Source organism: Taurulus bubalis (assembly GCF_910589615.1).
Source record: "Taurulus bubalis genome assembly, chromosome: 19".
Classification (NCBI taxonomy): Eukaryota; Metazoa; Chordata; class Actinopteri; order Perciformes; family Cottidae; genus Taurulus; species Taurulus bubalis.
The window spans coordinates 9685755-9697166 of NC_136607.1; positions in this window are offsets into that span (position 1 = coordinate 9685755).

Sequence of the window (11412 nt, forward strand, 5' to 3'; positions counted from 1 at the left end):
TTTCACTCCAAAACTCAGACTTTGTCTCACTCTTTTGTTTTCGCCCAATCCCAACATGCCTTTGCTGTCTGTCTTCCACCTCTATTACTGTGAGTGCACGTTTTTCTAACCTCTCTCTGCCTTTGTCTCTTCACAATCTCTCCTTTATCCCCTCATACACAAACACAAAATGTCATTCTTTTTCACCATTTGTTTTCATAAATCTTTCCTCTCACTGCTCACAATCATTTTCTGTAGCCAATCAATGCAAATGGAGAATGACCATAATGAAGGACAAGACAGATGGGTGCAGTATTGTCAGCTGTGCCTCCCTAGTTTTAAACATTAGTCTGCCTGCTATGATTGATGGAAAGCGGTATTCAGGTAATACCCCACTCTTGCCATTTTCCACACAAGCAGCTTTCGATAATGGTGAGATATAATTCGACTGCATGTTCTGTCTGAATAAATAACATGAATTGTATTTAAAATATTGCTCCCTTTATAAACCGATGGTTCCTGCTCCTCTTCTGATTCACATTGACAACTAGATCCATTTACCAACGAGTCAAAAGTTATGACAAATCCACAAGTTTTGATTGCTTTAAAGTGAATATGACTGCAAGACAGAGTGATCAGTCTGACCTGTGATCTATCATTCCCTTCCTTGGCAGAAGGCGTTTTTTTCCCATCCTCCCTGATCAAATTTATGACTTATGAGTTTAACTAAAAGCCCATCCACAATCTAATCCTCTTCTTAATTATGTTTCAACTGCTCTGCTCTTATTTGATTAGATTCAATCACAGTGCAATTAACCCAATCAAAGACAGGGATATTATCTTTACGTGCAGGTTCATTAACACAAACCCGCTTTGTATCATTTGGAGGATTGGAGACATTATGTAGGACAGAGAAGTCACACAATCAGACGGCACAGTACAGCAATCACATGCATGTTTATAAAGGACAGTTTGGCTTGTATTTTATCATGCTTCTTTTCCAAATAACGTGGGCTCTCCATGATCATCGCATGATGGTCTAACTGTTTTTGTTTCCCCACAGTCCCCACAGGACTTCTTTTTATCAGTACTGCACTGTACAAGATCTCAGCGATCATCCTTATGACTACAATGTTTTTATTGCCAATAAAAATGTTGACCAAATGATGCACAATTAAGACCAAGATGTAATAAACCAAAATGTCCTTTAAAATCAAGCAGCCTGGTGGTTGAATGGCCTGGTGTGGATGGCAACACCTTACAGGGCCCCCAGCAGTTTACAATAAATGCTAAGTATGTTTCTTAATGCTATCTATTTTTATGCACATCTGGCACATGTGAAGCAGACTGCATAATCCCACTGCTTGCCCTTGGTGCACAGCGAGAAAATGGAGCACCATGAAATGCTAATCAAATTTAGGGAAAGCCAATTCTGAATTCTGAAAGCCTTATCCCACCCTATCCTCTTGACTCAGTATATGTGAGGTGTTATCAGTCCCTTGGGGGAAGCAAGGGAACTTTGGCCTGCTCAGTGTTGGGGAAGGGAAAAGCGGAAGTCTTCGGGGGGAAGGACACCCACACACACAATGGACGCCGGCAGAAAGTAAAACAGGTCAGGACTCCAGTGCTCTGATAAGGCAGAGGACTCATGAATTAAAGAGTGGTGGAGGAAATATGACATTTTTCTTTTCCATTCTGTCTATCGGGACTAGTCGCTTGCCAGTGAAATTACCTGGAGAGAAGCTGGTCCGATAATGGACTGCCAGAGACGAGATTCACTCTCGTAATTTCTCTCTGCTCGTAAAGGCCGAATGGCATTAAAAATTCAACACTTTTACTCCCTTTTGGGAATTTGAGAGACAGGGGAGTAACATTGTCATAAAAGATCCTGTGTATCTTCTTAAATACCAATTTTTCTATTGTGTAATGGAAGCCATTCTTCCGCAAATCATTCCCTATTGGATGAATATTGGATTTACAAGGCTCATTGCGCTTAATTAAAGCAGCCAGTGAGAGCCTTCATCATTCCCAAAGTTACATATGCCCACTCATATTTAGGTTTCTCTGCAACATAATACATCAGTTTATATTCTGAGCAGCAGTGCTTTCCACCGTCATGGCTTCAACTAGCTTACTCATGCAGATAAAAGGCCAAAACATCCCTGTTCTTTTGTTCTGGGGGTAAATGAGGACCTTTGTTGTTCTTTGCTCCTTCAGCAGAGAAGTGGATGATTAATATGGAGTTTGTAATGGAAGAGGAGGGCAAGGATGCAATGGGTCTTCTTTTTCTAATGATTGGTTTAAGTGAGTGCTGTAATGGGCTGTGGTGCTGGAGTCGGTGATTTACGGGACTCCCTCCTTACGTCATGGCATTGGAGAAGCCTGGATGGGTGAGTTCAGCCATGCTTTGGCAATAATTTCAGGAGAAAAAAAGACATTTACACAAGATCTATGTATATTACTCTTTCCTGAAAACCAAAGGGTGATTCTGCATATTTATCGCAGAGAGAAAGGGAACTCGGTGGCCTTGTTTTAAGCTAACCTTTAACTGAAAGCGTGGATGATGCCATGCAGGTGTGTGATGGCAAAATGATAAATGGCCCTCACAGAGAGAAATGCTGGATGCAATTTCTTGCCATGAGCTCCAAAGTTGGTACTTTATTACAATCCTCACTGTAGCGTTACCCTGAAACAGAACTCCTGAGTCCAGATTTATAAGATGCCTCTGGAGCAATATACACAAAGAAACTATTTCTCACTTTGCAAAAGGTTATAATGTCCTCCATGGGGTCTTTTGGTGGGCAAACAAAGTGAAGGGGAGCCCGAGGGGAGGAAAGGTGGGTAAATAGCTTCTCTAATGGAGTCCTAATCTGTGGAGGCAATCTGCAGAGAGCTGCCCCTGGCCATGCCAGTTGGGATGATGAGACAGAGGTGACAGCGTGGCAGTTATTATTAGTGGTATCATTGATCAGACAGCCGCAGTGGCAGAGTTGGAGAGGGATGATGGATTTAGTTGCTCCAGCCCAGCTACGACATGAAGGCTGTCAGGAGCCAGCCAGGGAGGGGCAATGTGGAAAAAACAGAAAGGATGAGGAGTTGGGGGTTTTGTTCTGTACTTTTATGCAAAATCCAGTGGGGTCTTTGCCATAGTTCAAAGATTGGTTCGCTGTATTTGACAGAAGTCATCCATCTCAGTCAGTGGACTGTTCCTCATGAAAGAGTTTGGTTTGCGTTGGGGGACACATTATTTGCACAGGATTCGAAGAAAAGCATACATTATCATTCAATTTCTCTGAAATGGAATAATGTTTTGAATAAATTCTGTTTCCATCTGACCTATTTTTCCCCTCTATTGTTGTTGGTAATGAACTGAACTGAATAACTTCTGGTATCTTCAGTTCATCGAAACTGCCTCCTGAAATCCCGAAAATAAAATGTAATTGGGCCCATGTTGGGATAAATATCTATCATTGAGTGTTTGATCATTTCCTGTCAATAATCCTCACCTACTCATGTTTACGGAGAGCATACAAAAGAGGAAGAAAGAGAACAAATAGAAAAACAAAGAGTCTTCAGACTACTTGGCAAACCTGCTCACAGTGACAATGATAACATACTAGTCTGGTATTGTTTCCCATCTTAGTATAGAGTGCTAACATTTGCTAATAGCTTATTGCCTTAACACAAAGTACAGCTGGGGTTGATGGGGATGCCATTAGATTTGCAGGTATTTGTTAATATAACAAAGCATTGGACAAATGAAAATGTGTACCTGATGAAGTGATAACCAAAGTGACTACAATTCAGCCAGATGGGTAAATGAAAGTCTGGAACAAATGTCATGGCCATCCAATCAATATGTGTTGAGACATTATACTAAAAAAGCACAAATGGTCAGTTCATGGTGGCAGAGGAAAAATCAGAGACTCACCAAAGTAATTTGTATGTATCATCTGGGAGCAATGAATGTCTGTACTGAATTTAGTAGCAATCCAACCTGTAGTTTCTGTTTGGTCTGGAACAAAGTAGTAGACCAACCCACTGACCAACACTGCCATCCAAAATCAAGATTTTAAAACAAGAAAGAAAAAACAACTAGAGCTAGAAGACCTAACCCTTTCTGAAACTGTTGTACAGGATATGTTAAACTTTATAATCCCTTTATTTTTGACTGAATATTTACCCGCATGATTTATTTGTGTTTTCTTTCCTATAATGCCCTTAGGTATGACAGCAGGTGTTTTTCTTTGAAAGTCTCAAACCCAAGCATCAACCACTGAGAAGGACTCCGGGACTAGAGGTACAACAGAGATGACATAATGCATTCAACAACGAGTATTTATCCTTAAATGCGTGCATTTAATGGTCAACTTCAGTAGTGAATCATTTGTTCTAAAGTAAACTTTAAAGTGTGGTGTGTGATCAATCTGAAAGGGCTGTTCGTTTAAACATTTCTATTAATATTCTTTAATATGTGTAATATAGTAAAGGACTTTTCACATTGTCCTATAGCAGTGTGATATATTTTTTTTAATAATGTAGTTGCAATAGTCCATCATATCCACTCAGTGAACTAAAAACAGGATTCCAGTGCCACAGTGCCTTCGTTTTATCTGAGATAAATTGCTTTGAATATGTTGTTCAACAGAATAACACGTATTTCTACCTGGAAGACATCTAAAGGCCTCGCTGGGGCAGAGAGACAGCTGTGTTTAAGAAGAATTTCAGAATCAGAAAATAAACACTTAAATTAGATCTAGATGCAATTCAGAGCATATCAATTACAAATAATATAATACGTATGAAATTAATACATAATATAATCAAAGAATTGTTAAACAAGTAAATACACTGTGCAAACCCATTGCAGTACTCAACCCATGATATTCATGGGTCAGCATGGACAATGTGGGGCACAAAAGTACTTGGGAGGATACTTTGACAGTACACTCAATAAGATTGGCCGAAGAACATTGAAGCCTTACAAGAAGGGCTAGAGCCATCTCCAATTTCTGAGGAGGCGGAGGTCCTTCAACATCTGCCGGACAATGCTAAAGAGGTTTTATAAGTCAGTGGCAGTGCTCTCCCGTTGGCTGTTATGAGCTTGGGCAGCAAGGGGTAATGGGTTGAGGGTAATGGATGCCAACAGACTCAATAGACTAATCTGAAAGGCCAGTCTCGTTGTGGGGGTGGAGCTGGACTCCCTGAAGGCGGTTTGAGAAAGGCAGATGCTGTCCAAGCTATGTGCCATGTTGGACAATGTCTCCCACCCACTCCCTGAAGTGCTGGTCAAACACAGGAGCACATTCTGTGCATGTCTCATTCCACCACAATGACCACAGGAAGTCATTCCTGCCTGTGGCTCTCAACTTTTCAACTCCTCCTTCAGTGTCAAACATTCTGTGTCGATAGACTGGTCCTTGGACTTGTTTGAATTCAACTGTGTAATTATTTGTTATCCAATTCTTGCATTTATATTGAACACACAGATTCATCTTCTCAGCCTTTTTATTCACATATTTGCAGTCGTAATGTCTTTCGGGTTAACGTAGATATAAGTGGTTTATAAGAAGACTTGTCGAGATGGGACCTCAAACCCTTTCCCAATATCTATAAACTAACCACTTTCACAGCCTTTAATCTCTCCCCTTCTTTGCTATTCTTATAAACCCAACAGTTTTTAATAACCTGTCTGGTTGTCTGGCCACTTGTGTTTCTAGCTCTGTATGACTTTGATCCAGCTACGTGGCCGCATTCGCCAGATCCATAAGTGTGTCAGCAAAATGTCAACTTTCTCAAAGCAAGAATGTACACAGAATTAAAAAAGGAAGAATTTTCCTTCAACCAGGTGGCTTAGACGCCTCCGTGCCCTCAATTATCCCTTTGTATCTCCAACTGTCCCCTGTCTGTTCTGCCAAAGCCGCTCCTTGTCATTTAAGCTTTACACCCTTCTCTCTAAGTCCGTTGGAATTGTCTTCTCCTCTATGCAGAGCTTTTACGTGATAGTTTTCTGTTAACAAGAGGTAGTGAAATAAAGACTCTCTTCATTATACTTGACTAAGAGTTTGGAAAGGCTTAGGCTGAGATCCAATTTCCAAATTCCATCCAATGTTCGCCCAGTTTGTTCAGTAACCTTTTGTACAAGGTTCTGCATATGATAAGATTTAATCACATACACCCAACTCAGTGGAAGGTGCAACTCTCACTGTAGCCTTTTGCTTCCCTTAAACCCACCATGATGCACTACTGATTGCTGGAGGGGAAATTGTTCAGTCTGTCATGATGCCTATCTGCAGATGCTGCCCTTCTGTACTGAACTCTGCTATTGTGATGAACATTTAAATATTTTTTAAATATGCTCTGGCTTTTGCATTTTACCAGAGAGTCCAAACCTCCCACAATCAGTTATGTGATACTCTGCCGAAGGCATTGGAAAAGTTTCACCAGTGAATGTCGTGGTATCTTTCCTCCACTTTGAGCGATAGCATTTGATGCCAAACTACGTGCTTTATGTGTCAATACAGAATCCTGGAAAATAATCCCATTTTATTTTCTGCACAGTTCAATTTACTAAATTATTTAAAGGATAGCCCCTGCAACACAACACATCATCTCTTGTTATCATCAACTCGGCAAAGTGCCTTTTGCTCTTCATCATGAACTAAACTAAACTGAATAAACCACTTTTTATGACAGCCATATATTCTTCCATTAAAAAAAAACTGCTTTATTTTACTAGCACAGGAATTAATTAGCTTAGGGCATGATGATGCACCTGAAGACATTTTTGCCTTTTCTTTACTTGAGTGGGTTTCATGCACATGGTGACTTTCCATTGGTAGGATATTTGGAGGAAAGGCATCCTTTTGCAAGGAAAATGTTACGTCACAATGAACTTTCAATTCCAATGAGTGTAATTATGTTCTCTAAAAATGTATATGAAAATCAAGCACGAGTTTTCTACTGTAGGTAAGAAAATAAAATGTAATCATATTCATTTTCTTCTTCAAATTATGCAGGAGCAGCTTTGTTACTAAGCATTTTTCGCTTTACTGTATGTCTTAGTATCCTTGAGACTAACTTTGGACAAGTATATGCATAGCACGATCTTGCCTTGCAACAGATGACAGATCCCTGCAATTAAAAAATAGGATTGAGTTTAAAGTGTCATAGAACTGAAGTATGCAAACACAAACATTTCCACAGTTTCAAAAAAAAAATTAGACTTTTTATTCAAAAGCCAATTTCAAATCCGTCACCCAAGGACAATGCACAGATCATAATTAAAGGTCAACAAATTTATACAAGTAGCAGAATCCGTGCAAAATGAAAACGAAAAACACAGAAAACAAGACAAGTGGATCCGTCAAGGATAGCCAGACACATTTTATATATGCAGATTAAAAAGCCTCAGGGAGAGCTTATTTAAAAAGATGAGTTTTCAGTTTTGTCTTAAAAAAGCAACAGATGTGCATTGATGCAAGATGCAAAGTTGATGAAATGCTTGGGGCCTCAAAGCTGTGTCCCCCATACAGGGAAGGCCACACAGAATGCCACAAGGTTAAGGCAGTGGATGTCTACAGCCATGTTAGTAACTCTGTGAGGCTGTTCTTAGGCGATGCATTGAGCTAAATGTTAACGTTGTCATGCTAACATGCTCACACATGTGTGAGCTAATGTCAAGCGAGCATAATGTCTGCCACATTGACCTTCTTAATTTAGCATGCTAGTTTGCTAACAACCGCTAATTAGCACAAACCGCAAAGTACACCTGAGGCTGATAAGAATGTTATTAGTTTGGGCAGGTATTTAGTTATCAACCAAAGCATGACACAAATTGAAATGCAATTGATCCTTTGTGCAGCTGTCATTTGTCTTCCGGTACACTACGGAAATGGGTGTAAAAGAGAGATTTTTTAAATTAGAGGACGTTACAGAGATAAAAAGAGCCCATGATATTGCTGTTTTTGTACGAAAGGAGACAAAGTTAGTGCACAGTGCGATGATTGAGCACAACTTCCAGGGGAAGAGCCCAGCAGCTTTTCCATAGAGAAGGAGCAGCTTTCGCTAGCGCAAAAGTTTTAGCATATAGACCTAACTTAGATGTCTCATCGTTTTCTTATTGAACTGAAGGCAGTGCGCTGTTAATATTTTGGCTATACTTTATTACATTTGTTGAAGTTGCACGAGTGAACACTGTTGAGCACTGCTTGTTGTTGGTTTGCGTTTGGAATCTGGTCGCTGAGGAAGATGTGATAGTGATCCTGCAACTTGCTGCTATAGTGCACAGAGGTGTGCGTTTCGGTTGTTGAAGATCAATTGCCTTGTTGGTGATGATGCAGTGTTGCACATAGTGCTGTTCGCGATGTGTATTTAGTATGTGGCATTGTTGGCTGTATCTGCACTAGTATGAGGATTTTTGGAGTGGACAGGGCTGTAGAGCTGTTAGTTATTGAAGGCCCTGAATAGTTAGGAATTATGGTGAACAATTTTAATTAACATCAAAAGCCATAATCACCTTAATACTAGTGCACAACATGATACTATTTCAGTGTATGTATATTGAACAATAGTGGGATGTATTTAATGCCATTTGATATGCTTTGTACTCCTGTAATTAGATGTTTTATCAAGAATGTATAATTGCTTTTTAGAATATTAAATTAACCAAAAAGGTAGATAAATCCATAAGTTAGTACACAAGCTGAAATAATTGAAAAGAGGCAGTGAAAGGTAAAGTGTTGCCAGTGAAGATAATTGCACGAGATGATGAATAAACTGTCTGATTAAATCTTGTATTTGTGTTTGTGGCAGTCTAAAGCAGGAAACCTGTTTCATCTTCCTCCCCCAAGAGCCTCTACTTACTATTCAGCAGGATGCTCTTCGTAGTGAATGAGACTCTTAATTGCCCTGAGTCCTCCAGAGCTAAATTAATCATAAAATACATCCATATGTGATTGTGTCACCACTGTGCTGACTAAACAATGGGCTGTTTTGGCTGCTTCATGTCATGATGACATGGTGAGCGGTTGCATGGCGACGGAGGTTATGATATTGTAACCCTAGTTGTATAAGCCCTCTTCTGGACTATGGGTAAAACCCTCTTTCAATCACGAGCATACATTAGCCAGCCAATCAGGACATGTCGCTGCAAATAGGTGCTGACCCCACAGTATATAAGGCCTCACAGAACGCTGTCTGCCATCCTACCCTATCTTCGGAGTGGCAGGGCCCCCTTGGTAGGAGGTTCTGTCTGTGCTTATAGAACAACGGTTACAATATCGTAACCTTCGTTCTAACTCCCAGAGGCTGTGTGGGTAGAGCCCGCCGAATGCAATGCCATAACATCGACCCAGCCATATTGATCCTGTCCGGCTAGACGTCAGTAGCTGCTGCCTATCTACTCTTCTATGACCGATGCTGCCACAACAGACAGGTGGGGGTCCAACCAACTTAGGGGGTGCACAACTGAACGGGGTAGAGCCATGGCCTAACCCTGCAGGGGTCAAAGGTCATCAATGAGCACGGGAACATGCATGTTGATCATGGGGTCAGGTGCAACAAAACCGACATGCACCCCACCCTTTTTACCTGTCCAGTGTTTTTTCAGTGATCACAGATCCTGAAAAGGAGCCTGAAATGTCCATGAGATAGAATCCTATGAACAGACAAAGCACTGACCGCAAGTTTGGGCTGAGATTGTGTGTGTTAAAATTTCAGTACTCTTTAGGTACATCAATTATTTTTTTTTTTTTATCTTTCTGGGTCTTTATTCTGGAAAAAGGAAGTTCAACCTGAGTGTGGTAAGTGATATTTAAGTAACAAAAGCTTTGATGGATGAGCTAATAAGAACACATTTTTCAATTATTTTAGTCTGAAAAAGCAGAGAAACCACCTCTGGCTTCTGTTTGATTATTTCTCAGACAATTAACCTGATCTTAAACTAGCACACTATTTGACCCGTTATATCTGGCAGCACTACTGCAGTATTTCTCAATGGTGTTGCCTCTTATTCTAAACTGTGACAAAACTAGCCTCCAAAAGCAAAAGCCAATGCATATTTTTTGCAGATCAAGCATGACTGTATCAAAGTAATTTACATTTCTATCTGCCGAGATGAGAGACACACTTAAAAACCTATGGCATCAAAAATCCCTGTTCATCCTATTTTTCTTCACACCAGAAAAAGAAGAAAGACATGCATTGTTTATTAAGCTAAAACTGGATGATTGTACGTTGGTCTTTGGTTCAAGGATAGTGCCCTCCTGGTGAATGTGATTAGCCGGGGGCTTTATTACCTTCTGTAAAACACCCCACACTTTAATGTTCTTTCTTTATGCTGCTGCAGTGTTCCCTCTTCTCTTCTCATTACAAACACGCTGCTCCGGCATTTGAACACCTCTCCAACCTCATCTTCAGTGGCCCCACTGCCTCCTTGAGTTTAAGCACTTTCATATGTCACTATGACATATCCAAGGGCTGGGGGGTAAGCACTTTGGCAGGCCATTGCTTCCACTGTTAGACATTTCATCAGATGCCGTGTGATGTCATGTTTAGTGTGGTAGACAGCGGGCATTATATCAACCTGTCTAGACAAGCTGACACAAACATGGCAACACCATTTTTCCCAAAAGATATTTCCTTCAGGACACATTTTGTATCTCTGCCCTGTTGTTACAGTTCCATACTGTGATATATTTTCAGACCTGGTTGTTCACATGTCCTCAGCCACCTGTTATGATGGTATGGGAACATAGAGCCCATTAACATGCATCTCAGGTGACTGAATTGAAGTCAGCAGGTGACCACAACAGTGATCTCAGTGCACCAAACAAGCAGATGGTCGGTAACACACAATGACCACATTGATCATACGCGCTCATGCAAATGCAAGTTCACATCCAAAAGCAATAGACACTTTACTGACCGTCTCTGTTGTTTGTGATGGCCTCTTGTTCTGCTTCAAGAGGTAAGTGTAATGCCCACTCAAGGACACCTCCACCAACATTGCTGTCTCAAAAGGTTCTCTATGAGTTGATGTTTTGTATATACTTGAGTAAACAACACCTGATTGTGTCAGCTATGTTTCAATGGTCTTGTGCACAAGTCAGAAGAGAACATTAGTGTTGTATGTGGTTGTCGTTGGGATTGGATCTGTGCAATCATTTGGAAAAAAGGTGATGTCACATTTCATGTGCTTATCAGTGGCCTGTGGTCACTATTGCTCACTTGTGTTCTTTTAATCTTATAGAGAAATATGTACATACACAATATTTGAAGCTATGGTTTAAGGGGCTTTAAAAGGGTCTTAGATGACATAATGTGAATCTGAGGCTTTACTATGATCTTGGTTTTTAAAGAAAAAAAGAATGAATCAAAATTAAATGAATCAAAATCTTAAAAGTACAAATTTAAAACATTTAAATAAAATAA